This window comes from Lepisosteus oculatus, chromosome 11, assembly GCF_040954835.1.
Source record: "Lepisosteus oculatus isolate fLepOcu1 chromosome 11, fLepOcu1.hap2, whole genome shotgun sequence".
In the NCBI taxonomy this organism is placed as follows: Eukaryota; Metazoa; Chordata; class Actinopteri; order Semionotiformes; family Lepisosteidae; genus Lepisosteus; species Lepisosteus oculatus.
The window spans coordinates 16,089,109-16,116,601 of NC_090706.1; the positions used below are offsets into that span (position 1 = coordinate 16,089,109).

The following is a 27,493-nucleotide window of genomic DNA, read 5'->3' on the forward strand; positions in this document are numbered from 1 at the left end:
CAGATTGCCCCATTTCAATGCAAATCTGACTTATCAGTCCTTCATACCAGGAGAATGTACCAGGAATGCTGCATCATTCAAGGCTTCGTAAAAGGCACCATAAAAATAAAGGGCTTAATAAAAAGTCAGCAAAATGCTAATACAGAAAATGGCCCGCTTGGCTGTCATCCTCGATGGAGTGTTTGGCACTGAGCTGAGCTCACGCACTCCACAGTCTGGAGCCTGTTAATACAATCACTAAGCACCCCTACTGCACTTCATTCTTCATCTGCCTCTCCGTGCTCCGCTGACAGCGAATTAGCCAGCAGCACTGGGACCACAAGCACATCACTGAGGTTGTGGCTGCTGATATGTAAAAGCCAGACACTGCATGAGAGGAACAGGTATGCCTCTCTCTCAGCTGGCAGCTGGGGGTCTGTAGGTGATTTGTGAAATCGTACCCCAATGTGGGGTTTGGAAGCTGAAGGAAATGGCCCGGTAGGGGGAATGGGGGTTAGTGGGGACCAAAGGTTGTGTATTATTCTTGGACGAGAGTCAAGTTCTTACGGAACCACCCTTCTGAAGAGTAGGATTGGGACTGGAACACCGGCTGGTCTCTCTGTACCATGGAACCATCGGTAGCTCTTCCTGCAGTGACACCACAGAACTCACCACCCAAATCTGGGAAGATCGCTTAAGATCAGGTGCTTCGGCTCAAACTGGAATATCCACTCTGGGCTCCTTATTCCAGCAGCTGGGCCACACCGAGGCATGGCCGAACGCGTTATTAAAAAGCCCGGGCGCCTTGCGTTCAGAAAACAGCGATAGCTCATCAATCCTGCCGAGCTGTGTGTGCCACCGGAATAAAGAGGCATTCTCTGCTCACTTGCGTAGCCATTTACCAATGTCTGCTCCCCACAGTCAGGCTATCTTATTCCAATCAGGCAGGCAGTTTAATTCTGCGACTGCCACCTTTGCAGCAACACAGGAAGAGCCGGGGGGGGAGGCGTCTGTGATTTATGGAGACCAGGGCGAGGTGGTGGGGCTGAGGGGGAGGACTGCCAGCAGCCTGGCTTATTAAATTGAATGGGCCTCGTCTTCCTGTCAGATTAAATATTCAGTGGGAGCTACTCCTCCAAGAATTTTCCGCAACGGCTGGTGCTGAAATGGGCTGTAATAATAAGTGATGTTCAGCAGGAAATGCAGATGCCGTACCAGAGCCCAGTTCAGGTTCCTGTACCGCCAGGCTTTTCCCTCTGCTTTCAGACACGGCATGTCTCACATGCAGGTGACGTGCCGTAGGTTTAGTGCCCGTTTCTACGGTTATTAGTCCATGCAATAAGCAGTAGTCTGTCGGTCCATTTTCACTCCAGACAGCAGACATGGGAACACTTAGCAGACTGGAGCAGAATCAGGTGTCAAGGACCGTCTCTTTCCAGCCCGCCTAAGAGCAGACACTTCAGTGGGGCTTTTCCTTCGCAAGCATTCCCTGGTGTGGCGGGAGCCCCCCAGTCCTCGTCTGCGCCTCAATTTCGCAGCAATCAGCGTTGATAAATATTTCAGCCTGGTCCAGGGGCGATTTCAGGGGGGTCTCCCTCCTCCGTCCTCCACCCCCATGCTGGAGCTGGCTCGCTGGGGCCGGAATCCCACTCCGGAGCCTCTTCCCCCGGAGCGCCGTGTCCCAGCGCCAGAGAGAGCTGCCTCCCGGGACCCCCGGGTGGAACAATGACCTCTGGGAGTGTCTCCAGGGCCTGGAAGTGAGAGCCAGCCAACCTGCACCGCAGTGCATGTTTAACAAGATGCTGAACTCAAATTCCCGTCTTCATTATTCAGCACTTAGCTTCGTTCCTGGCCCTTCTTTGCAGCTCTTCTCCTGCTTGTTTTTTTAGCACATTAATGGCTTAAGATATCCACCTTTTCTCTAATTGTCTTGTGGCATGTAGAGATCCTTCCTGTAGTGGAAGGACTCTCGCGGGCTTTATGAAAAGAAAGGAGCTGGTCATTAATCTCCTCCTCGCCCACCCTTCTTCATTTCTTCTGCCTTAAAAGCTTCCCCAGTGCTGTGCTGTCAGGGTTATACTGCCTGTGTGGACCATAATACTCCCTCCCTCCCCCAGACAGAAGGACTAGGGAGCGCTGCGTCTTTCACCAGCTGCGTCTTTTAAAATTTTCCAAAACCGGTTTGCTCTTCCAGTTTGCAAGGGTTCAAAGGTCATCCAGTTGACCCACACCATATCAGAATTGCTCTGCTTTTGAGATTCTCCCCTTACAGAAGTTTACCATTGTGTACCATGGTAAAATCAGAGTAAAGTGTTGGAGAGTAGAGTGACGGTGTAGCACAAACTATGCATGCCCATGGCAAGGCCTTGTTATTTATGAGCATAGTGAAAGCACAGGGAATCTGGGAACATGCTTTATATCATTGTAAACGTTCACTAGAGGTTCATCTCTCTTGCTGTTATTATTATAGACATGTCCTTAATGAACAGCACAACAACATAAGTCAACAGCGTTCATGACAGGATACCGCAGGATGAGAGATGGGCTTAGCTCACACACAGGGTGTCCCTTGAAAAGAGTAGGGGTGTACCCCAGCGTCCTGGCCAAATTTCCCATCAGCCTTTATCAATCATGGCCTCCTAACAATCCCCCTCTTTAAATTGGCTTAATTACTCTGCTCTCCTCCCCACCGATCGCTGATGTGTGGTGAGCGTTCTGGCGCACTATGGCTGCCGTCGCATCATCCAGGTGGATGCTGCACATTGGTGGTGGTGGAGGGGAGTCCCCATTGCCTGTAAAGCGCTTTGAGTGGAGTGTCCAGAAAAGCGCTATATAAATGTAAGCAATTATTATTATTATAATTAGCTGCTCCTGTCTTGCAGTTTCTCCCAGGATTTCAGGCAAGAATTATTCTGTTCTGGCTCTGACCTGGTGTCTCCTGTTTGCACTGCGAAAGAACTGTGTGTCAGCATGTGTGTGTTGAAGAGTCATGGTGTCTCCCAGCAGGGGTTGACCCTGTTGTTCCACCCTGCTGCCACAAGAGGGAGACAGAGAGACACCCCCACTGCCACAGGTTACTGAGCTGAGTGCTGACCTTTTAGTGACCTTTAATTTTTTTCTTCTTTTACATCTCTTGGATCTAGAGGTTCATTGCTTCCTGTCTTCTTTGCTCAGGCTTGTGAAAAACAGAGTACACCATGAAAACCTTAAGCTCAAACAGGGGTTGTCACTGTGGGGGTGTTTTCCGACACTCTTTTTTTGTTTGGAGTAAAGGCGGGCTTGGATTGCCCTCCCTCAAATGTTCCAGAATCAACTTTTCTTGAGTTACTGATGCCTAACTCAATAATCGTGTGTATGATAAACCAAAGAACATTGTGTTTGTGGGCTGGATCTGGCTGCTGACCCTCAGAGGAAACAGAGCAAGACTGTCCCCTGTGCGCAGCTTGTGGATGGTGTTGCAAAGACTGAGTTACCAAACCTGCCTGAAAATACTGATAAGCAAATGATGAGCCCTCGTGTAAACCGATCAAGCAGTTTTCGTTTTTGCAAAGAGACAAAGGCCGTCAACAATGCAGAAGGTACAGGAGGCTGCATTGCATTGCAGGCAGAGACATTCCGGGGAGCCTGACCACTGCGAGACAGAAAGGGATCAATTCGCTGTTACTTCTCAAGGCGCTGCTAGAGTGATGGTCGGCGTTTCCATGAGAACCACTTTGGCGATCACCCCCACCCCCCCATCACACACACACACACACACCAGAAACAGCACGACTGCAACATAAGTGTGTGTGTGTGGGGGGGGGGGCAGGTTGTTTCAAAATGCAAAAGGATTAAAATATCAGAACCGCCCCCCACTCACCCTTCCTCCCATATGCAGATCAGCTCTTTCCAGGAGAAGCCGGGGCTGGTGGAGAACAGACAGACAGCCCTGCCCCCGTCTCGGCGTGCTCGACTGCCCGACTCGCACCTCCACCGCCCTTCCGACCAGGGGCTCGGGGAGACCGAGCGGGCCGAAGCTCTGAGGGTTTCCCATCCCATCCTCGAGTCTTTCAGGCCCAGGCGCGCGTGAGAGCGCCCCCGCTGGGTCACGGGGAAGGGAAGGGGCGAGAGCGAGAACCCCTTGGCAGGCCGCGTCTCCCAGCCCTGAAACTGGGCTGCTGGGCGTTTCCTGTTCGGCTCTCTCTCGACAGTGCTGAGGGCTTGGTGGTTCACAGCAGTGGGAAGAGAAGCCTGGGCGAGCTCTCTGACCGAGGACAATACAGGGGGGACGACAGCGGCCCAGGATCCCTCCCGCAGAACCCTTGACCTTGTTAAGACACACGAGCGACTGGCAGCTTCCTGTTCTGCTAAATTATTCAAAAAGGGCAACGAGAGGGGCAGCTATCTGCCACCCCAGGGGTCCTTCAATCGTGCTGTCAAACACAGGCCTGTCATTCTCTCTCTCTCTCCCTCTTCCTCGAGTTCCATCCCCCTCTGTCTCTCTCTCACTCTGTCTTGCAGCATCCTTTGACTTGATAATAGATTTTACGTAACACTAGGGAAATATTAATAGGGAGCTTTTCCTAGCTTTCCAAAAAAACAGGGCTCTGGTCTTCCAAAATGGAAATTGTTTTAAAAGCGGGTGCTGTCATGAAGGCTGTGTTTTGAGTTCTGCTTCTGCCTTTTCCTAAAAATTGAGGAGGAATTTCGCAGAGGCTGTGGAGAGGCTGGGAAGCCACACGAACGCAAACTTTTTTTCTACCAGATTTTGCCTGTGGATGGTGAGCCATCCCCAAGTCTGCGGGGAGCTGGTGAGGCGACAACAGCGCACAGACGGTTTTTTCACATACAGTACACGGCACAAAACATTAAGCACAGAACCCTCCCGGAACATGTAAATCAAACTGTTAATGCTAAAGGAGTAGGAGCTCATCTTTCCCATCTTACTGCTGTGCATTGTATGGCTGAGAAGTCATTATGTGCAGGGCGTATGGTTTCCACATCCACATACAATGTGAACTTTTCCGGAAGTCTTCAGCCCAGGCGGCTAAAGCTGTAGAAACTGTCATTGAGAATACAAGCAGAGCTCTGCAGTCCAAGCATCACTGCTACTACTTCAATTTGAAAAATTAGCCATCTTTGAACTCAGCTGTCTGGGTTGTCTGGTTACGCCACAGTGACCCCTTGTGGCCCGCGTGTGAGCGTACAAGGTTGTCGGTTTCAGGATACATCCTGACGGGACACCCGGCCATCATAGTCGAGTCTAATTCTACCTTGGATCTTGTGGTCCAATGACTCTGAGAGCCAGGTGTGTGCTGTCTAGATCCCTCCATTTCTTATATTAATTAAAACTGATGTTCACTTTTTAAAAAAATAAATCAGCTTCTATTTAAAATCTAAGTGCACCTCAGTCACATCTGAAAACATGCATACAGTGAGGTGGGTTGACATAGACAGACACACCTGGTCCTGGAGGACAACTGGGTTCTAGACTTTCATTCTAGCTGAGCTCTTAATGATCTGACTGGATCGATTAATGATGTTAATTGGTCTTAATTGGAAGTCTGTGTTGAAGTCACAGGAGCTGCTGTGGCTCCTCCACGGTCAGGAGTGAGGATCCCTGATCAGCGGGGTTTTGGTGAGAATTCACGAGAATCTAAACACTGGTTTTTAAAATCAGCCTCACTGACAGGCAGAAAAGAGGAAACAGCGTGCAAGTTTCTAATCAGTGACTAATCTAAACATAGTGAAAAAATAATATATCTTGTTACAATTTCTACGGGTAACTTTATTAATGCTAATGAGAGCCAATTAATTCTAAAACTACTGCTCCCTAATTTGCATTTAGCTCCTGCATTCTTCTTAGAGAAAAAGCAAAGAGAACACACTGAAAAGCAGAGGCCCTAATTATATTTTGACATTGTATTGTGTACATATTTTAGTGAAATTCTTTCCCGCTGCATATCATGTGAAATATGCATTAGTCTATTCCGCTTCTGTTACCCAGTTTGCTATTCCAGTGAAAACATATCTTGAATAGGCCCTTTTGGGCTCAATGGTACGAAACAACAAAATGACACATACCAGGCTGCTTGAAAACCCCTAATTATAAAGGGAAATTCCAGAAACTGTTCCTGTCGCAGCTACAGTACTGATTGCCCACTCTCTGTGCACTCAGAGAGTCTGGGCACAGTCTCTTTCGTTGCCGTGCAGCTAGATCATGACATGGGAAAATAAATAAAGTCAAACACTCCGCCATCATTCAGTTCTTCTCGCAAGAGAAAGTGGAGTCGACGAAATTTTGCCAACATGTTAGTCAAAGTTAGCAGTGCTACCCAGGTACTGACACTATGTACCAGCAGAGATCCTTAACTTTTTTGTCTCTCGGTTCATTTAAAAATTTAGAGATTATTTTAAGAGATCTCTAGAAAAGAAAAACTCCCTGGAAACCTAAACTTGCCGTATCAGCTTGGTGCAGGACAAGAACACATTAAAAAGAACAAACAAGACCACAAAAAGCATGCCCCTGTCTTTCAACCATTCTCCTAAATGAAATAGATCAAACTCTGAGGCAGACTAACAGACTAGGAAGCTGTAAAGGAGGAATGCAGATGATGTTTGTCTTCCTCTGATGCAGAAATGAGACGGTGGTGCAACCCCCCTCCCCCCCTCCATTCGTTTGTGGGGGGAGGGGGGAGGGTTGCATGGAGCCGTTAAAATCAAAAGACAGGTTTAATCAACAAAGTGCGCTTCCCTGCTCTCCTGATAAAATATCTCCCTGCTTCGCGGGGCCTGCGAGCACTTTGTGATTGAACGAAGCAGGCCTCTTTCCTGGTAATTTCCCTGGGGAGCAGGAGCTGTGGGCCTGGGAGCCCAAGTAATTTAGCCTGAGAAGCGTGGAGGTGTGCAGGCAAAACTTGTAAGCAGTAAATCTTCCCGTTGTGCTGAGTCCCTCCTCTGGCAGAGTTATGTGAAACACCTTGAAATGGACAACATGAGGACTGTAATAATTAATAGCACTGCACTCAATCTCTCCTCTGGTGTACCCCGGTGCATATATTCATCAGAAGGTACGATCAGGGGCCCATCTGTCTGGGGCAGAAACAACGCTGATAGTTATCCATCTGTCTGGAGATGCCTGGACGGGCGGCAGAGTCATGCTCTCGGGCTCGACAGATATGCCAGCGAATGTCACCTACATTACAGCATCAGCAACCAATAGGCTTACTTTCAGAAGGCTGGAAATCATTTTGGAATTTGGATAAGAACCAGTTCTTGAAAGAAACCAGGGTATCTCCTTCAAAAACACAGCTGGGTAGTTTGTTTCACACTCCAACAACCCTTTGTGTAAAGAAGCGACTCCTGTTCTCGATTTTAAAATGCATTGCCATAGTTTCGACTTGTGTCCTCTGGCTCGTGTTTCATTGTTCATTCTGGGTACGTGCACTGGGTTGACTCTGTCGATGCTTTTAAGGATTTTGATACTTTTATCAGGTCCCCTCATAGTTTTCTTTGTACAAGACTAAAAAGGTTCAGGGCCTTCAGCCTCTCAGGGTAGGAAAGCAGGAAATAAAAAGGCTTATTTATATTTTGGATTTAAAAATAACAAATGTTACCATTTGTTCTAAATAGCAGTTACTAGGGGATGGAAATAAAATGTATCATCGTAAAGAAGTTTTAGTCCATTTTTTGATTCACGAGCTATGGCACTGCTAAAGTGGAAGCAGAATAAAAGTATTGATTTTACATTCCTTTAACTCCACATCTCTGTCTATGCACAGGATTAATCAGAACAGTTTACAACATAAAAAAAACAGTTTTTCAAAGTCCAGCACAATCCCTGTCTTCTTTCTAATCACCAGCCATTTCCCCAAAAGTAGCAAATACATTATGTAGCCCTATGTATAAGAATATTAGTTAATAACTGCAATTTATACATTTTTTCAAACACATGCATACATTTCAGGTTTGTTAATCAATAGACATCTATGGGTGTAAGATTAATCCTAGAATAAATTTGATAGCATTGTCATGGGAATCTGCATGGTAGCCAGAGAATCAGCTACTGTACTCTCAGGCACATACAATCTGTAAGAGCCCAATGGCTGCTGTGAGCTACACTGCAGCCGGGAAGAGCAGTTTAGCCTTTCAGCACCTGAGTGAGATGACATAAACACTGAAGGGATTACTGTTAGGACCTTACACATGACTGTAAAGTGCTTTGAGATTTTATTATTATTGTCTTTCCATGGTGAACGCATGTGGGTAAAATATTTGAAGATGAACTCTGAACTCTACCTGGGAAGTACACAAACAGTCAGTTGGTCTCACGCACACACAGAATACTGCACTGGCAGCTGAAATCAAGCTGATTCATTCCTACCCTGACGCACATGCGCTGTTACTGACTAACACACACACTATCCCACTACCCCAGAGGAGGGGATGAGGACATTATGGCCTTTGCGCTCATGTGTTTCGTGCAGCCAGCGCACAGTAAGAGGAGGAGAAAGAAATGTATTGACCGGCAGCTGATAGTAAATACTCTCCACCTTACTGTAAGCTCTGCAACAAGAACCAGCCAAGAAAAGCTCAGATCAGCACCTTGGATAGCTCCACAGCACAGTGCAGTTCCAGTCTCCTCAGCATCAGCGACAGCTGAGCTGAACACTGCAGTGCTGCAGACAGCTACTCAGGTGCTTCCTGAAGCTACAGAGTTGTACTTGTTCAGCGTGTTTCAGTGTGCAATGCACAGTATAACAATCCCTTACTGAAAGGAGGAGGAAAAACACATGCTTCTCTTGTCAAACAAATTTAAAAGATCTCCCCAGAGGGGTTCTAAAATAAGCATTTTGAGAACGTTCCTCGGGATCTCACTGCTACATTCTGCTGTTATACTGTTATATAAAAAATATGCACAGTTGTGATGGTGGTAAACACTTTATAATTACAGACACCATGCTCTTCAAACGGAATTATACTCAGTGGAAATGCACACCATATTGTGAATGATAAAACAATCACGATCCTGGTGATGAGGACTGCTAGGAAACTAGCATCCATAGATTTCTGACAGTGAAGCAGCTGCAGTTTTCCAGTGAATTCAATAGCATGAGTAGACAACAGTTTTCCAAATCGCTCTAAAAACATCCTTCCCAAGCCAAACTTAGTGTTTAAAACACATCAGCACCATGCACAGCTACTGCAAAAACTCATAAGCTGTTCCTCTAAAAAATTCCTCTTTTTGCTGTTGCGCTTAGCTCCAGGAAAGAGGATCACCCCAAAATGTAACTTGATCCCCTGGGCCACTTATCTAATTCTATGACCCCTGGATGGCGGAAGGGGGGGGGGGGGGGAGAGGAGGACTGGGTGGGGCCTGCAGACCCTGAACCTTTTGATTCCCCCGGTTTCATTTGTTTCAAGAAATTATTTTTCAGATTTCATCCCCATGCTCATGGATTTCTCCATCCATCTCCATCTGTCTGTGCAGCACAGGATTCCTGCACAGGAAGATTTGATTCCCTCGCAGGGGAGCAACAAACCTCCGCAGGGCCGAGTGACCTTTCCTGCTTTCAGAGCAGCAGGCCTGAGCCAAGAAAAACACCCTGCTTGCGCAGTTTAGGATGGAGGGCTGGGGGGCTGTTTCTGCTCTTGAGATTGAGGCATGATGAGGCCTGTAAGTCAGGGAGGGCGGATGGGAGGGGGGTGGGGGGGCTCATGTCCTTTGGGTGCAAGGGGACCTCATCCATCACGTCCCTGGGTGACGCCGCATTAGCAGGAGGGTCCCAGACGGTGTGTTTCTGGCTGTGTACCGAATTAAAGGGAGTAATTAAAATCAATAGGAAGAGCAGGTGGCTGTGCTTGGAGCTGTAATTTGATTACAGGGAAGGGAAAAAGGGTGCCGCTTGGGTCTCTGCCTGATGTCCTTGTCATGGCTTTAACCTTGAGATGCAGCACCGACTGGCAGGCAAGCAGGACGGCCCTCTCTGCCCCTCTCCCTCTCTCCGTCTCGCACTGCCTGTTTGCCACTGGCTCGCAGCTTCAGGCCATTCTGCCTAATCTGCAAGGGAGACCGGGGCAGGAACCGCCGAGCCTGCAGTGGAGAGGATCCACTCATCCACAGACGCTTCTGCGAAAAGATTTCTTTTAACCGCGGGTCATCTTTCTTCAGCGCTTTTCAAAGAGGTGCCACTCGAGAGTCATTTCTAAGTTTCAGAGCTTTCGTGTCGGTTACTGGATTGCTTCCAAATGACAGTTAATTGCTGACGCTAATGAAAAGCCAAAAAGCGAAGAGGGGTGGAGGCCCTGCTGATGTTGGCTGGTCTAAGTCTTACCACAATACACAAGAAAGCCCTTTCAAATACGCTGCATGACTGCACATGTGAAGGAAAGCAAAGACTGAACTTCACTTACCACTTCAACATGCAGTGGTATTCCTATTATTTTTCACTGACATCTGACCACTTCAGCAGACTGCAGATCTGATACTATAATCAGAAAACAGCATATTCACCTTACAAGCCAGAGGAGACGCATGAAAATTCATTTTCGTGCAATGCTTCTAAAAAGCATCTCATTGTTGTGTTAAAAGACTAGGGCGGAGGCACTGCAGCTTTCCGAGTTTGTTGGAATCGGATGTTCATGTGGAAATGGGAGGAAGAAAAAAAACAGAGGGAGCAGCTCTTGCTGGAAACAAAAATGAATAAGGTTTGCTCAGCCAGGAGGACGGGGGATTTATTAGGTGCATTCAGGCAATAACGAAATCAGAAACCTAGCATTACTCAGCCCTATAAATAATCCTACCTTACCTCTAATCCCGTTAGGAGAAATACACATCAAAAGGCATTACTCATCCAAGCGACGCACCTATGACTTCAGAGACTGGATTGAAAGATTTTGTGCTTAGAGTAACTTGGGCTGGTGAGTACTGTTCCCACCTCCTACACAGAGGAAGGCCAATAGCTGCCATTCTGCACCCAGAATAATACATCGTTGCCATGTGCAGCTGAGAACCAGGCCGGGCAGGGGAACAACAACGCCCCTCACATGGCAGAGCACTTGGACCCTTTTGGATCTTTCCAGCTGCAGGCGTCAGTGCAGAAGGTTTAGGTGCCATATTAGGTCCTGGGTGCTGACTGATTGTCTTTTGGGATGTCAGAATGGCCACAAATCCTCTTAAACTTCCCACCCCCAGAAAGAGACAATTTAAAGTAATGGAAATTAAAAATCATTCTTAGCAGGGTCTATGGCACTTTTCATCCCTAAGTATCTCGAAGCACTTTACATACAGAAGGGAAACCAATTCTTCCCCCACTGGAGAGCAGTACCCACCTGTGTGACCTGTGGCAGTCGTCCTGCACCAGGAGCCCCAGTGCACAGCAGGTCAGCTACTTCACCGACTGAGCGAAGGGGTTAATTAGGAACCTCAGGCCAGAGTGTACAGGGCCCCGAGTGGACTTTAACCAGGTCAAAAGGTCAGACGGTCAAATCTAACTCCCATGTCTAACTCCAGGAAACAGGAAACTGGAGTAATGATCCATATGAACTGGTCCCCCAAAATCAACAGTCAAATCCAGGACCTTTGCCAGCAGGCAGTACCGCCACCCACCCTACCACCCAGCAGTCCTCATTTTGAATCCGTTTCTCTGGCAGTTTAGTCCTTTGTAATTTCTATGAATAGGAGCTTATGCAAGAACTCTGCAGCCCATACAATCCATACTGGACCCAACCATCTCACAAAAGCAGTCTAATTCTGAAAACTATTGCATTAACTGTGGTAATGGTGAATACTACAGTAACTGTAGTAGCACAGTTATGCTTTGTAAAAACTGGCCTTGCTTCATCAGTGAAATTGCGCAAAGCCTGGTCTGGAGTATCACTTACTCCCTAAATGAATACTCTTTTCTTTTGTCCTCATATGTTGTAGTCACCATATTTTCTGGATCCCTCATCAGAGGCGACAAGGACACAACCCTGCAAGTCAATTTCATTTTCTCCTTGCAAGTGCACAGCGTTGAGGAGAAACAGGAGGGGTGCTGTGCAGGATCTGCAAGATGTAAAAGCCCTGTGTAATGATGGCCAGTGATTTAATTCCTACAGACACTGCCGGGGTAAAGGGTTGCTGGGAGAATAATGAACTGCAAAACCATTTCCCAGTAAAGAACAATCAACTCACTAACACACGCTCATACTCACCACCATGCTCATATTTCAGAGCCGATAATGCCTGGACAACCTCCAATTAGGGTTTATGAAGATGTGCCAGAGCTGGCTGGCTTGCAGGAAGCACTCCAGGCTCCCCGACAGAAAAAAAGAGTTAATGTGTGTTTAGTATCACATGCCAGGCAACTGATTAAACAAGCAGCCCCTTTTTTGTGGATCTGTGCTCTAGACACATTCTCCAGGCACAGTTTTCTTTTCCAGTCAGCTTCCAACCCACACGTCATGGCAACCTGGAGCTGATCCGGGAATCCCAGGGGCCGAAGTTTGAGCTCAACCCACTGAGAGGATGGACAGGCAGGAACAACTTAGAGACAGCAATTACCCTTGCCAGCGCTAACTGCCATGACATCATAAATTGTAATTTATTGTATTCTACTCTGTAACCTTAATTCTATCAACTTCTGTCATATCTCTCCTGGGCGAATCATTTCATTACTGACAGCCACCGCTGCATGCGGGATTGTTGTGCATTGATAAATAAACTTTGATTGGTTGATTGATTGATAGTGCTGCTCCAGCTAGAAATAGTCACGCCAAGCCAAGTCTTTGCAATACTTTGCTTTATCATCAATATAACAAACTAACAAACTAGGGCTCCTGTTCACTCCCACAGTCCAAGAACATACTGGTAGGTTAAATGGCTTCTGGGAAAACTGGCTCTAGTGTGTCTGTGTCCGAGCCTGTCTGCCCTTTGATAGATTAGCCTCCCGTCCCTGGTGAATCCTGTCTTGCGACTGTTGCTTGCTGGGATAGACTCCAGCTCCCCTGCAACCGATAAAGCAGTTAGAAAATAGTTGGATGGATGACAAAGTGGAGGTTTTTCATTTAATCGCTAAGGATTATCAATAGTTTGGACATCACATTAAATCTTAACGTGGGATATGGTCACCCTCTCTGTACAATTCCAAAGTCGGCTGTGACTTTGCACTGAATTCTTGCAGCTTGCCCATGACTCTGCAAGTCTTCTACCGGATTGCGTCACCTGCTTTGCCAAGCAATTTGAGTCGCATCATGTCCATGAGCATGATTGCACCGCGCTTCTCGGTAAATCTTTACAAGGGAAGGACCGAAGGACGGCAGAGTTTATAAAAAAGGGCAGGAGAGATGGAGAGAAACATCCTCCAATCTCCACTGGGGCATCAGGAGACGAGGCTGTGCTGAGGTGCTGTCTGTTCGCGTTCAGATCATTCCTGTTCGGAAGCCTGGCACAAGGAGGGTGGGTGACCCCTGCGAAAGGGCGTGGCGGACCAGCGGGGCTCTGCTGGCTCAGCGAGAAGCCGGAGAGCAGAGTCTCTCTCACGCAGCCCTGCTGCCCTCAGCTCAGTGCCAGCAAAGGGGAGGAATTCAAATCAGAACCGCTGCCTGCTGATGGATTCTCCCACCATTATCTAGATTTTGCAAGATCGGCTCACTGCTTCTTTCTTGCCCCATTTTCGAAGGCTGCTGGCAGTTAAGTGCCTAAAACAAACCTTCAGCAGCATGGAGTCTCCTTCCCAGTAGTTAAGATATTAAACAAATTAAATAAGGCTTTGTAAAACCTCCCAGGGAGGGTAAAATTGTTTTTGTGAAATCCTGTTTCATTATAACAGAATATGCAACCAGTTTCAGTTGCTCCTGGCTCATTAATGATTTTTTTCAGTTATCAAAGCTGAGGAGGGGGTCTGTAATTGAGGTTTTTCCACACTAAGCCCACACGGTGACATTGAGTTTGCCACGGTAATGTGGCACTTTTCTGTGCCTGCTGTTGCTTTTACTGCAATGCATTTTGGGACTATTGATGATTAACTGAAGTAATTTCACTTAAACTTGATTTATTTTGTTCTCTATTTTACAAGATGTTTTACACTTCCATGGATAGTTTCTGATATTTCTTTCATGGCTAAATGAGGTGATACAGTATGTTATATGGGCCTGTGAGTGTTGTGTAAGATTTATTATAATTCACACCTGATGTCCTCCTAATCCATGCAATCAGAACCTATTTTTGGTACTAATTGTGTTATGGAGGAAAACACTATGCATCGGTGGCAGAGAAAACAATAATGAACAGGTTAGACAATCAGTAAGCACCCGAGTAAGAAGAAGCCACAAGATCTAGATCAACACAAAATCTCTTTGTTCTCTTTGTCCCTGTGCCGAGGAATCCCTGTCACATCTGAATAATGAAATAGCTGAGACTGACACCAGCAATGTCTGAATTACAGGACTCAACAGGCATCTTTACTGATGGAGCTGCTGGGGATTGTCAGATTTAAAATGGAAGTTGGTAACTGAAGATTGGGAGGATAACAGCAGACAAGCCTATCACAGCCAGCTGCTCTACATCAAGATCACTGCCGACTTTCCCTTTTATATACACAACTCTTACACAACCTGTTTGTGCATTTCTTGGCATTCATACTGCCTCCATCCCATCTCCACCTTTGTAGCTGCCCTTTGGTTATCTCCTCTCTCTGAAGGAATTTGGGGCAGAGCCTGCTCTTCCTATGGCCAGGAGGCGACCTCTGAACCAAGCAGGCTGAGCCAAAACAGGTTATATTTAATATTCTTGGATGGCATTATTCCTCATAACATTTTGTATTTGGATTTCTATCATACATCATACACCTTTAACTGCAGATTAGCAAAACACCTGAGTTTCTCACCTAATTATTCCCACATTTAACTGGCGGCTCTTCAGTTCTAACTTGTTTTACAGGCATTTTTCCATCATCAGCGCATATGTCTTTTGTCATTTTACCTAGGCCTAGAGTCACTGGGACACCCACATTCTCCAATGAGCACTCTCCCTCTCTCGCTGTCTCAGCCTGCAGGCACACAGAGTGGGAATCAGGTGGGCAGCTAATGAAAACGAATGAGGCTTGGTCATTGCCCCTACCTCTCCACAGCTATCTGTGATGAGGCTTTTCAATAAGCAAGGCTCTTAACTTAAAAGGCGAGGGTTATAATTGCCCAGACGCAGAGGAGGGAAAACCTGTGCTGCAGGACCGCGTGAAACAATCCTTTCCTCAGGCGGCCAGGCCCAGGACGAGCCCTGCCCCAGCCCTGCCCCAGCCGCAGGACAGCAGCACAACGAACAGGGGTGAGACCCAGCCCTGTGTGAGAGCTGGGATGTCCTCTATAGGGAACATGTAGGGAAGGAAGGCTCTTCTGGCCACCCGTATGAGGTTTGCTGCAGTTTCCTGTCAGTTACTGGGCTTTACCGTGGTTTCACACGCTATGTTACGTGGGTTACTAAAGCCGTCCAAGCTTTAACGTTTGGTCTTAATTTCACTGCACTCTTACCACGGTTGGATTTATCTGCCTTTGATTAAGGACGTGCCTTTCACATAGACAAGGAGCACCCCTTCAGATATCTCTCCTAGTTAGTCCAGTCCTCCTTTCCAGCAGCTTTGCCTCATCTTTCCAAAGTAGATGACATGACAGCTGTGTAATGCTCCACTGCTGTCTGCGTGCACATACTCCGTGCTTCCCCAGTGAGAAATGCAGGTAAAAAGCTGATATAATGCAAAACGACTGCAACATTGCACTTTCCCATTCTCATCAAATATTTACCACTACCTCGGATTTACACCTGTTTTTTTTTCCTTCCACAAGAGGAAAACAACACCTTGCAGTTGTCACATGTCACACAAAAATGTGTAAGTCTGCAAGTTTAAATGAAATCCCAGTGGGCATCTGAACCTTTTATTTTTCCTTTCGAGCTTCCGTTTGACAAAACCATTGAACATAGCAGGAGAAAAATGCACTGTGAGTACAGCACACAGCATTTGCAAAAGCTTTCGCTTGTTTTATTCATCTAAGCAAGATAGTCCTACAAAAGCTCTTTTTTTGCCTTCCCTCTGTTGTCCTGACACTGTCTTGCCTCAGTTGGGCTGTGTTGGGATGGTGTAGTCACATGCCACTGCAGCAAGAGATTCTGCAAGCACAAAATGTCCTGAAAGCCATTAGTTTTATTTCCAATCTCCCTCTTGCTCCACACTCTCTAATAAGTGCCATAAACTACAGTCATAAAAATCACGAGGTGGAACGGGCTTTGACAGGAAGGGTGCCAACTTCCGGTGAGTTATCTCCCCACCTTCTCACCGCGTTATCCACATCAGGGTCGAGGGGGAGATGGAGTCTATACCAGCAAACAATGGGCACAAGGCGGGGTACACCCTGGGTGGGACACGAGGCCATCACAGGGCACACACGTTCACACTGGGCCATTTAATTCCCAAAAGCCATTTAATTCTCCGGCGTGTCTTCAGACTGTGGGAGGCAACCGCAGCACACAGAAGAAACCTGCACAGACACTAAGAGGCAGGAATGCTAACCACTGCGCCACCGTGGCAGAGCAGTTTTTTGATGATCACATACTACTTGAAGGCTACACTGCCGATTACACCAACAAGAGCTGTTCCACATCAACAATGAGGAAGGAACAAGTATCCGCAAAGCCAAAACCTGCATTCCCAAATAAGACAGAATTGCTTTACCCCCAAAACACTTTAGGCACCTGTGTCATAAAACTTTGCAACACCATCTCTGTCAGGCCCTGCATGATTCATCAAGCCAAGCTTCCAGATACTGAGGTGTTTGAGGAGGATCCATTATATATATATATGCTTGGTGCTTACTTGCCATATCATCATCACTTTATCAAGACTGCTGTTTATAATCTAATATTGTAACATCTTGTTAGGTGAGTGACAACACGACTTCTACTACTAAAACTAATACTATTAATGTCAAATCAATGATAATAAATCTGCGTTGATTCAAGACCATAAAAGCAATTTAGGTGCCATCACAGCAGTGAATAAAACATGAGCAGTATTAAGAGAACTAGCTCCAAGATGAAAAGCTCTTTTGTAGGAAGGAAGCATGTTGACCTGAGGTTAGCAGTGCCCTGTAGTCATGTGCCAAGGGGATGACACAGACAGAGAGAGACGCTCCCAAATAAATATTAATTCCAGGGAGAGAGGGGGGTGTGGAGGATGGACACGCGGCACTTTTGGAAACAGCAAGTGATGGCCTGGGGCGATGGAGACTCAGAAAGCCATTTTGGCTGTTAATGAAGACAGATGAGCCCCATTCTCTTGCTGTCTGTCGTTGGAATCTGCCTGCACTGTCTGCTAGGCCGAAGGAAAAGTCTAATAGTCTCCTATTAAATCCATTACTGCTTCCCAGCTCATCCAGCACAGGAGACAAAGGTGACCCAGTGGGATTTCTGCACTAGCCACTGGCTCAATTTTTAAAGACATGTATATAACATATAACATATAACATGTTTCAGGAACAAAGTTTGAGAATATGCCTGTTTGAATTACAGACTTGATCAGGACTCAGGAATGAGTGCAGGTACAGGTAAGCAAGAGTCTATAACAAGCAAGTAATTAAAGGGATTTGGGTGAATCAAAACTCAGTTGGGATGGAACCAGCAGCCACATGGATTCCCCAGGACCAGGAAAATATATAGGACTAACATAATAAAGTATATATTTCTCTACATATGTTTTATAATAAATGGTATTAATACTCATCAATCCATTTTCTTACTGCGTCTTCTAATTCAGGAGTGCGGCGGAGCCTACCCTGGCAAGCAACAGGTCCTTGGCACAAGGAGGACATCTCAGCTCTTCCGTGGGCTGGCCTGCCTGTGCCCAAGCAGCTGACAAGTCGGCACAGCAACATGTGAGAGAGTCAAAGGGGGAATTTTGGGAGCAGGAGATCAGGAGTCTCCCTCGCGTGCAGGCCGAGCCGCTATTCAGTCGGATCCTGGAATCGCCCCCCTCCCGCCCTGATCCCCGTTGCTCTCCACACAAAGGCAGTCGCAGGCTCACGAGCGAGAGTCTGGCAGCTGTGCGGCATAAATATTGAATGGGGGTATTGAGTGTACAGATTTCACATCTGAACATTACAGCTAAAATCCACTTAACAGGTTCCCTTGGGTGCCCCCGAGAGAGACAGAAAAGGAGAAGGAACCCAGACAAACTGAAAAAGATTTGTCTTTGTGAGAGAGGTGTGACAGGCCTCTCCCCCTGCAGCACTGTCCTGGATGATTGGTGTAGCGGTACAACAACCAGGGGCTCCTGTCATGCAGGGTGGGCTTGTGCTGATGCAAAGCAAGCTGGATGTCCAGCAGGGCGGGCCTGCAGAGAGAGCAAACCCCCTTTTGTGTCTTTGAAATGCTGCACTGTAATGTCCAGCCATCCGTCTTTTCTATCCGATTCAGGGTCGCTGGGGAGCTGGAGTACCGGGCACAAGGCAGGACACAGTCCAGACACAGACCCACAGCCAGGGCCAAAGACCAAAGAAGGAAACCAGCACACCAGGAGAAAACCCTTGCGAACTGAAGGAAACATTCAAACTCCATGTGGACCCAGCACCCCAGGAATTGATCACAAGGCCCCTGCGCTGCTTCTCGGATGGTGCGCCTGTCTGTGAGGAGTTTGCATGTTTGTCTCCCCTGGCTTGTTTGGGTTTTCTCCAGATGGTCCAGTTTGTTCTCATTGCCCTCAGACATGCTTAATGGGGTAACTGGACCCCATCTCATGGGTCGTTATGTGAGGGGGCGGCTCAGTTACAGACCGACCCTAAACAGTCAGGACAGGGTTAAAACGTAAAACAAAAAATACACTAGTTCTGTTTCACAGATTTACAAAGATCTGAAGCCTTTAAACATGCTGCCTGGACACCGAGCAACAACAAGAGACAGACACAAAGCTACACCCCCTAGCAGAGATACCAGAACTGCTGCCTCTTATTAATCACTCAGGAGGATGCCCCATGTGGCAGTGCAGAGTTCTTGTACCCATCTGACATGAAAAGTTGAGTGAAATATAAAAAAGCTCTTTCAAACTCTGCCTCAGACAGCCAGTACTTTTCATTTCTTCAGTATTGATTTTGCAAAAGCCATGTTGGCCAGCACAGCTCACTCATAAGGTTCTTATTAGAGCTCTGTCTCTGGTAGTCGGAAGTGTGGAAGTGCCCTGGGAGCCACGTTGTTATTCTAAAACAATATCCTTCCTGTATTGAAACAGCAGTTTCCCCAAAAAATGTCTGCTCTGATCAACAGTAAAGTAGGGAGAAAGCTATCAGTCTGGCATGAAGCCATTTGCTCAATGAAACGAAGGCTAAGTACTGTACGCCCAGCGAAATTCACAGTTCCAGCAACTTCTGACTTCACATTTAATTAGGCATTGATTGTTACTAAATTGTGTGATTCAGTGCTGCCTTTAAAAATGTGATACTGTACCAAGACATGCAGGCTGAAATTCACTGTAAACATACAGTTATACAACACACAATGGTGCATTCCAGAGTGCTTCACAATATTAGGAAAACTAGGTATTTGTGACCAAAGGCAGAGTCAGTTGTAGAAAAGCATGCACATTTAAAAAGAGGTTTCTCTTTGAAAGGATTTTAAAGCATTCCAAGTTGTCTTCGCATAACGATGCCTTCTACCATCCTGCTAATCTGTTCTCTGTGGTCTCAAACACTAGAAACACTAGAAGCACATGGGCCCAGTAACGAAGTAATCAACCCCCAGCCTGTGAAGGACTTGTAAAGAAAGATACTGTACTTATTTTAAGAAGTCAACGCCATTGAACTTCTTCAAGACCGACACTAAAACACAAGAGATCACAAGCAGAAACCAAGGACAAAAGCATTTAAAACTGAGCAAAGAAAGGACTTCTTTACACAAAGGGTAGCAAGAGCATAGAACAAGCCTCTCTTGTCCCTTTGCTGAAGCTGATACTCTTGGGTGGCTGGATGAGATCCTTGGACAACGAGCCAGATGGGCTGAATAATAATAATTAATAATTGCTTACACTTATATGGCACTTTTCTGGACACTCCACTCAAAGCGCTTTACAGGTAATGGGGACTCCCCTCCACCACCACCAATGTGCAGCATCCACCTGGATGAATGACCTGTCCCTTGTTTGGGATCTTACTGTCTAACTGTGCTGGTTCTGTGTTCTAAAGCCAGTAGTAAGTAAAGGTGCCACACGCACGTGGAGTACTGTTATGTCACTTGAACGTCTTAATCGCCTCCTTTACTGTTCTTGTAATGAGTAGAAAATGTGTTTCACTTCAGCTGGCAGTACTAAAGCAACACAGCAACACAACGACAAAGGTTAAATAAAGGCGGCTAGCCCCTTTTCTAAAGAAAGACATTCAGGTTCAATTAATCAGCAGCGTTCAATTCTCTGTAAAAGATGTCAAGGACTGAGGAATACATCAACAATCTATCAATGTTCAGGTGAGAGTAAGTCGCTTTTCCAAATTTGGGATGTACTGGACCATTTGTGGCCTCGTGACTACTGATTACCCCGATGTGTGATTCAGCAGCACATCTTGTCCTGAAAGTTTATGACTGCTACCACTGCACTTCCACAATGCAGCTGCAATGTGGAGCAGTGGTTAGGGTTCTGGGTTATGGATTTGAATCCCAGGTGAGAGACGGCCATATAATCATAAGCAAGGTGGCTCACTGGTTGCTTGCAGGTATTCAGTGAAATACTCAGCTGTCTCAATGGATATGTAGCGGAGCTAATTCAGATACGGTGACGTCATCGCCCTCACTGCGCGTAGCAGGGACCTCAGCTGCCTGGGCTGAGGGAGGTCTACTTTAGCTCAAGCAGCTGGTTTCCTGTTGCGTTATGCCGGAGACCCGGGTAGGCGCCCCAGGTGTTGTGGGATGGAACGGGTGGCGGAGGGCACGAACCCGCGCACAACCGCGACGGTCACAGATACAAAGGTAGGTTGCGTTGTATTAAAGAATTAAGAATTACTCTGTGACTCCTTGCACTTTGACTACAGTGTGAACAGGAGAGGGATTTTACTAGCTGGAAGTGAAAAAGCGAAGAGCAGTAAAGCACAGGAAAAGCAAGTTAATGTATAGCAAAGCATGATACAAACGCACAGCAGATCCCCAGGAAAGACAAGGGAAAATCCAACACAATAAATGCTCCTAAGGGAGCCCTGATTTGAAAACACTTGGCTGCCTTTTCTCTTTCACAGGATATGGTTTTATGATGCAGTGCCCAGTGTTGGCGCTCGTGCAGCGCTGGGCTGCGGGGAGACAGAGGCCTGTGTGCAGCCTGTTTCGGCCCTCGTCTGGCTACAATGCCATGCGATGTCAAGTGCTTAATTGGGAGAGCTATCGTTCTTCCGCCGGTGCCTCTAATTAACATGCTGGGGCCCATTGTTGGGTTCTGAAGCTTTCTGGCTCGCCTTTTTTTTATGCATTTTTTTCCCCGGCACAATTAGCCTCTCTCGGCGGCCAGGTAGAATAGCGCTGGAGTAAATAATGAGGGAGGCTTTCATTATCGGCTCTCCAAACGCCATTCAATCAATGGCACAGAAAAAAAAAAGCTTGAGCCGCTCATCAAGAGCAGGGCTTGAAAGCACACACACACACATACTGTATACACACACGCACCCAGGATATATAAATACATATGAGGACCCTTCAGCTCAACCTGACACGCACACGCCAACCTCCCAGCTGCACTGGCACAGATACTGCGGCTCCCATTATGATTAGACGTTCCCCTTGATTGCTTTGACTAACACAGGGCAATAACAACATGGGTAATTCTGTCATTATCGCCATTACTGTCTGGTGGCCCTCAGCCCCTTTTCAATAGAAGAGGTGTTTCAATTGGTTTAAAAAAAACATATTAGAAAGTTGCACACTTACAAATGCATACAGAGCCCTGTCCTGCTGAATGGAGCTCCACTTCCAGCTACAGCAGGGTTTTCCCTGACCGCTGCAGCTTGCTCTCTGGACAGCATATGAGTCAGGCCCTACATGATGAGTGAGGCCCAGCATCGCTGTGTGACACAAAGCGTCTTTCATCTTCCCTCTGTAATGGAGGAAATTAACATGTAAATTAATCCTTAACTCACTGATAAATGGTTGTTGCTAAATAATCCTTTGGCAGCCCAATACAACCGTGTTATAACAATAAAAATCTGCACTAGTTCTCATTGTGTTAATGAACATGTCTCCCTGATTCACAAGAGCTCTGGTCAGCTTTTCAGACCATCTGACAGGTGGAAGTCTCAAATGATCTAATCACATTACAAATCATTCTGTTTCAGTTTAGAGTCAATATGCACAGCTTGTCCATTCTCTAAGTCTCTAGCTGACCTGAGGCCAAGTTGAAACCCTTATATAATAGGACAGGCCTTTGTCTACATATTAGAATGTGTAAGCAGTGGAAGTCAGAGGACTTTCTGACTCCAAAGGACCTGACCTGCTTAGTCATGCCATGGTATTATAAAAAACCTGAAACCACTAAAACCACTCATAAGCAGTATTCGGAGCTCGGTTCTGCTACAATGCTGTCAAATGGCAGAGTATTTCATATCACCTTTATTTCTCATGCCATCAGTACATTTCTGTAGCCATTCTTTGTAGGCCACTAAGTTCTCTCTGCCCATAGTAATTGATGCCTGAGAGGAAATGTATCGTGGAAGCATTTCTCTGTCACACACAGGTCCGGGCACAGTGAAGGTCTTCAGAACATTGTTAGTAGAACGGCAAGGAGTCTAGGTGGTCCAGCAGTGCACAAACAGTCTTGAACTTGCATTTTTGCTTTTCCTCTCTCAGAAAGCCATAAAAAGCCAGGTTGTGTTGCAAGTCACTTTGTCGTTCAAGGATAGCTGGCACTGGGCTCTCTTTTAGAAAGTAACGTTTGCTAGATGATCACGGGGATGATCATTATTACTATGATCTTGACTGGTCTGTGTCAGGCCCGTCACCTCGTACACACACTAGAATTTTTGGCTGTTAATAGCCGACGTCTGCAGCAGCTAATCTGGAACAGTAACAGTAACAGACTGACACAGAACAAATGGCACGACACAAGAGGGAAAACGCAGACGGCACCACCAACTCCGTCGCGAGGCTTCACACAAAGAGGAGCCACCTCCGGGCGAAACAATAAAAATTCCGAACACAGGAGCAGGCAGAGCAGGCTGGAAGCAAGGGGCTCGCTCTGAGACGGAGAGAAAAAGAAAGCCGTTTTACAAAAAAGGGAGGAAAAGAGGAGGAAGGGGGGGAGCGAAGACAAGGAAATAAAAAGAAAACCAAATCGACGGAGCTGAGAAAGAAACGGAATTAGTGATTTGTGGGTATAAATGGTTTTGGAATGAAAAAAAATCAAAGAAAGGAACAGGGAGTGTCGAAGCTCTCGGTGCCTCATTCATTTTTGCAGGCAAGCCTGGGATAAAGAGAGGTGATTGCTTTGTGTAACTGTGAGGGAGGAGAGAGAAATACTGAAGACATTCCCATATCCTCCACCAAAATGAAGTTCCACACACGGTCAAGCCAGACCAGACACATTCATATTTAAGGGAAGATGAGATACGCGTGCTTTTTGAATGTTACCAGATTGTCTATCTGTCAGGAGTTATGAAAAATGTGTTCCCACATTGATAGTAATCCATGCCCACACACATAAACACACACAGGCCTCTTCACCTGCTCATGAACAGAGCGAGCAATTTGTGGCTCCCTGTGAGAAGACACTTGATTTAATAGCAGCAGGTTAATGACAGAAGGCTTGGAAGCTAGTGAGAATTTTTTTTAGAAATGAAAAGAGCACTCAAAAGGAGGAAAATTTTGAAAATAAGCAATGTTTCAAGTTTTTTTTAAGTCCTCAGGCACTATAAGAGCTACCCTTAGGGTCTAATGCATCAGCAGTACCATTGCAGCCATTCAGTGCAGATGTATACTCGAATATAATTATTGTTTCCCTCCCACTACTCCATTATCTCTAGAGTAATAAAAACTGCCCCCTTCCAATCAGTCAAGCTAAAGCTAAAGCAGGTTAGCCCACAGGACAGGACGCCAACACACTCTGTACACTAAGACACACTCAAGTTTATCTCTGTACACTTAAAGACTAAAAAAGACTTCCTCCGTGTTACAGATTTACGTCGGATCACCCCTCTCCCTCCCTCAGCAGCTGCAGTGGTGGACGATGACGATACGAACCGGAGGGCACAAGTGGAAACAACATGGTAAGGACTTTAAAAACCGAAATCAGGAGGTTTGCCTGTACCCAGAGGATTGTGGGAGTCCGGGACAAGTTACACGACTCCCTGCGAGGCCGAAGTCACAGGTGCCTTCTTTGGATCACGGGGTTTTCTACATCAGATGAAAAGCCTGGCTGAGAAGAGAAGAGTGCAACTGTGGAAACACTGCAGGGGGGGGAAACTCTGTTTAGGAGATCTCACATTCTGAACTAGAGAACTGCCTTTTCTCCAGATCACGAGCCAGGATTACCAGTATTACAGGTCCTCACAGAGCGGTCATTACCTGCTGCTCCGACACATGCCTGGCAGCGGGGGCAGGTGGTCAGGTGTCATGCGCCTGGCAGCAGGGGGTGGTCCTAGTCTGCCCAGGGTGCCATTTTCCCCCAGCCCAGCTCCAGCTGCACACACTTTTCACAAACCATACTGTTATTCCTGTTCCTCTTTTTAATCATTTTTTCACTCTTTACACCAGAAACACCTGCTGCTTTACGTTTTTATGATCTCCCTCTATTCCGATCTGGAAGAGGACGACTTGCCAGCTCCTTCTCTCCCAGATTTTCCAGCCACCCCCAGAGTGCGTGTGTGCGACGGAGGAAAAGGCCAGAGGTCTGGGCTCAGACTCTGGGGAGGTCCCAGGGTCGGCCTGCCCGCTCCAGAGAGCTGTCAGCTCCTATCTCCCTTCCCCTGCGTCAGGGTCCGCCGCAGCTCGCTGCTCTGCCCCCACCTGCCTGCCTGCCGAGATAGCCCTTCATGCAGCACTGAGCCTGTGATGTACATCCCCCATTCTTGATGAGCAATCTAGGTTTTTTTTTCCTTTTCCTTCTCACTTTCTCCGAACACACAAGGCAGACTGAATTACAGCTGCCCACGCAGTAGGTTAACCTCTGAAGCTACAGTTCTGGGACTAGCAATTATAATATAGCACAGGAGAGAACTGAACAGGCAAACTCCTGCAGCTACTGGCCACAGATACGGTAACAGTATTTGTTACATGTGTGTGTTTGTAGATTCAACATAAATCAACCTGGGTGGCTGGCAAAATTCCAAGCCATTTTGGTGACACAATGCAAATAGTTGAGAACTCCTGGGTGTTTAAGCTTGGGGCTCTGGAGGCTGTTGACAAAGACAAGCCATCTTCATTATTAGCTCTGACAACGTGCCTGGGTAGTTTGTTCCCTTCTTCCACAACCCTTTGCGTCGAACATGCCTCCTCTTGTCCGTTTTAAACGCACTTCTGCTTACTGTATGTCCTCTGATTGGAAAAATTGTAATTCATCACCTTAATAATAATGGATATTGCCTGATTAATCAGTTCCCTTGTTTTCTTGCGGAAGAGTTTGCAAAACCAGACCGAGGTTTTTACACTTGTTTTGCACTGAATCTGTTCTGTTTCAGCATCAGCTGTGGTCTGGTATCCAATGTGAACAGCATCAATCAAAAGCACATGCTTATTGCCTTGCTACTCATGTTTGCTCTCTGCTTTGTGTCCAACGTCTATTGGTCTTTATTCTTATTGCTCCATGAGCATGCAGCTGCCTTCATCACAGTCCCTGTCGCCAGCCAGCCCAGCTCCTTATTGGGGTGCCAGAGTAAGACACTAGGCCAGCTGGGCCTCTGTGGGTTCCCCCACTGCTGAGCCACTGTCTGACATCCAGAGAAGCCTGTCTGGCTGCTGTGCCTTGGCTTTAAGAGATGCTATTGATTTTTCAGGTCTGCTGTTGGAAGGGAAAGAAAAGTCAATGGATTTTATTTTTGCTGAAAATGGCTTGCTGGAGAAATGAGATATTGATCGGGTGGTGGGGCTGGTGGTGGCAGCGGGGGTTGAGAGGGCATGTGAAAAGACAGCAACTGTGCTCTTCTGAGCATGAAAACCTGGTGACGGGGCAGCACGCAAACACCAGCCGGGTGAGCGTCACCCCCACTCTGATCTCTGTCCAGAACGCTGACTGGCACCCTCAATTCTTGAACTGTTGAATTGTTTTTCGTCTGAAATACACCAGAACATATGGAAATCAACAGGAAAACCGAATAGTTTTATCTTGATGCCCAACTATCTATGTTGGGGAAACCGGAGGAGACTAGGAGACCACTTCAGAGAACATGTTAGGGCTGTGAAGATGAAAGATTTCTCCAAGCCCATAGTTTCTCATTTCACCTCGACGATGATCACACTGATCTCTCTGTCTCTGTTCTCAAAGAAGGGTTTCTCAACACCCATAGCAGAAAGACAACAGAAACGAAACTCATCCTGAAACTAGGCTCACACCTTCCCCCTTCTCTCAACGACAGACTTATTTTCGTGTAATCTTCTCTATTCTCAAGCAGGTTTTGACTTCACACCTTTCTTCACCCCCCTTCACTTTGCACTTCCTGAGTGGCCTCTCTGCCTCTCCCTTCTCCCGCCTCCTTCCCTCTCCCAGCTTTTGTTCTTCTGTGCTATTTAATCTTTGCCGTCAGCCCAGTCTTTCTCACACCTGAAGAAGGTTTCATAGCTGAAACGTTGTGTTTTCTCTCTGTTCTTTTCAGCATGGAATGAACCCGTTACCTGTGCCTTTGCAGCCTACGCGTGCTGACGCAGCTCCCTACTTGAGCGACTTCAGCCTAGTTTTATCTTTGTCACGGATGTCGGAAAGGAAGAACCGTGGAATGGCAGGGGAGCGAAAATAGACCCTATATGTAGCGGCAAGACGGGGCTTAGCCCGGGCTCAGCTGTTCAGGAATTGCCGTTTAAAAACCTAAGCCATCAGGCCATGGACGGAGCGGCGACCTGGTGCTAGGCGGGTCTCAGGACATCCGAACGTCAATGCTGAGCGAAGGGGAATGAGTGGCCCGGAAATATATAGCTCCAGAGAGAGACACCGGAAGGACAGCAAAAAACAGGAAACTAGGAACAGGACAGAGTAGGAGTGCCCTCTGGCTGCAGAGGGCGTGACAATCTTGACCATTTTGGGTTACAAATCAATAATCATTTACTAAGACATGCTATGTGCACCTAATTAAAATTCACCAGCATAATACTAAAGAAAAAAAAACTTAAATGTACTTCTACAATTAAAGCATGGTTGACAACTTATGGATATTAATATTAATTACACTCTATTGTAATGAACTTTGTTCATGTTCAAGCTTAGAACTCATGGCGACTGTTGCCCTCGACTTCCCCCCATCTCAGTCTTGCCCAAGACATGCCACCTGAAAGGCAATGCAGAAAACCTTTGGGGAATTCCAAAACTGCATTTGAAAATTCCTAGGGTGGCAAAAAACAAGTTTC

The 27,493-nt window shown here is 46.7% G+C and overlaps 1 long non-coding RNA gene across 1 annotated transcript in view; it reads right to left on the reverse strand.

The window, feature by feature from the left end:
- Positions 1-21,883: 21,883 nt before the first annotated feature.
- The window catches only part of LOC138241853 (uncharacterized), a 58,602-nt gene continuing 52,992 nt past the window's right edge, over positions 21,884-27,493 (reverse strand). The window contains exon 3 of the long non-coding RNA XR_011191118.1: positions 21,884-22,043. This is a non-coding gene — a long non-coding RNA (uncharacterized lncRNA). The remainder of the gene's footprint in view (positions 22,044-27,493) is intronic.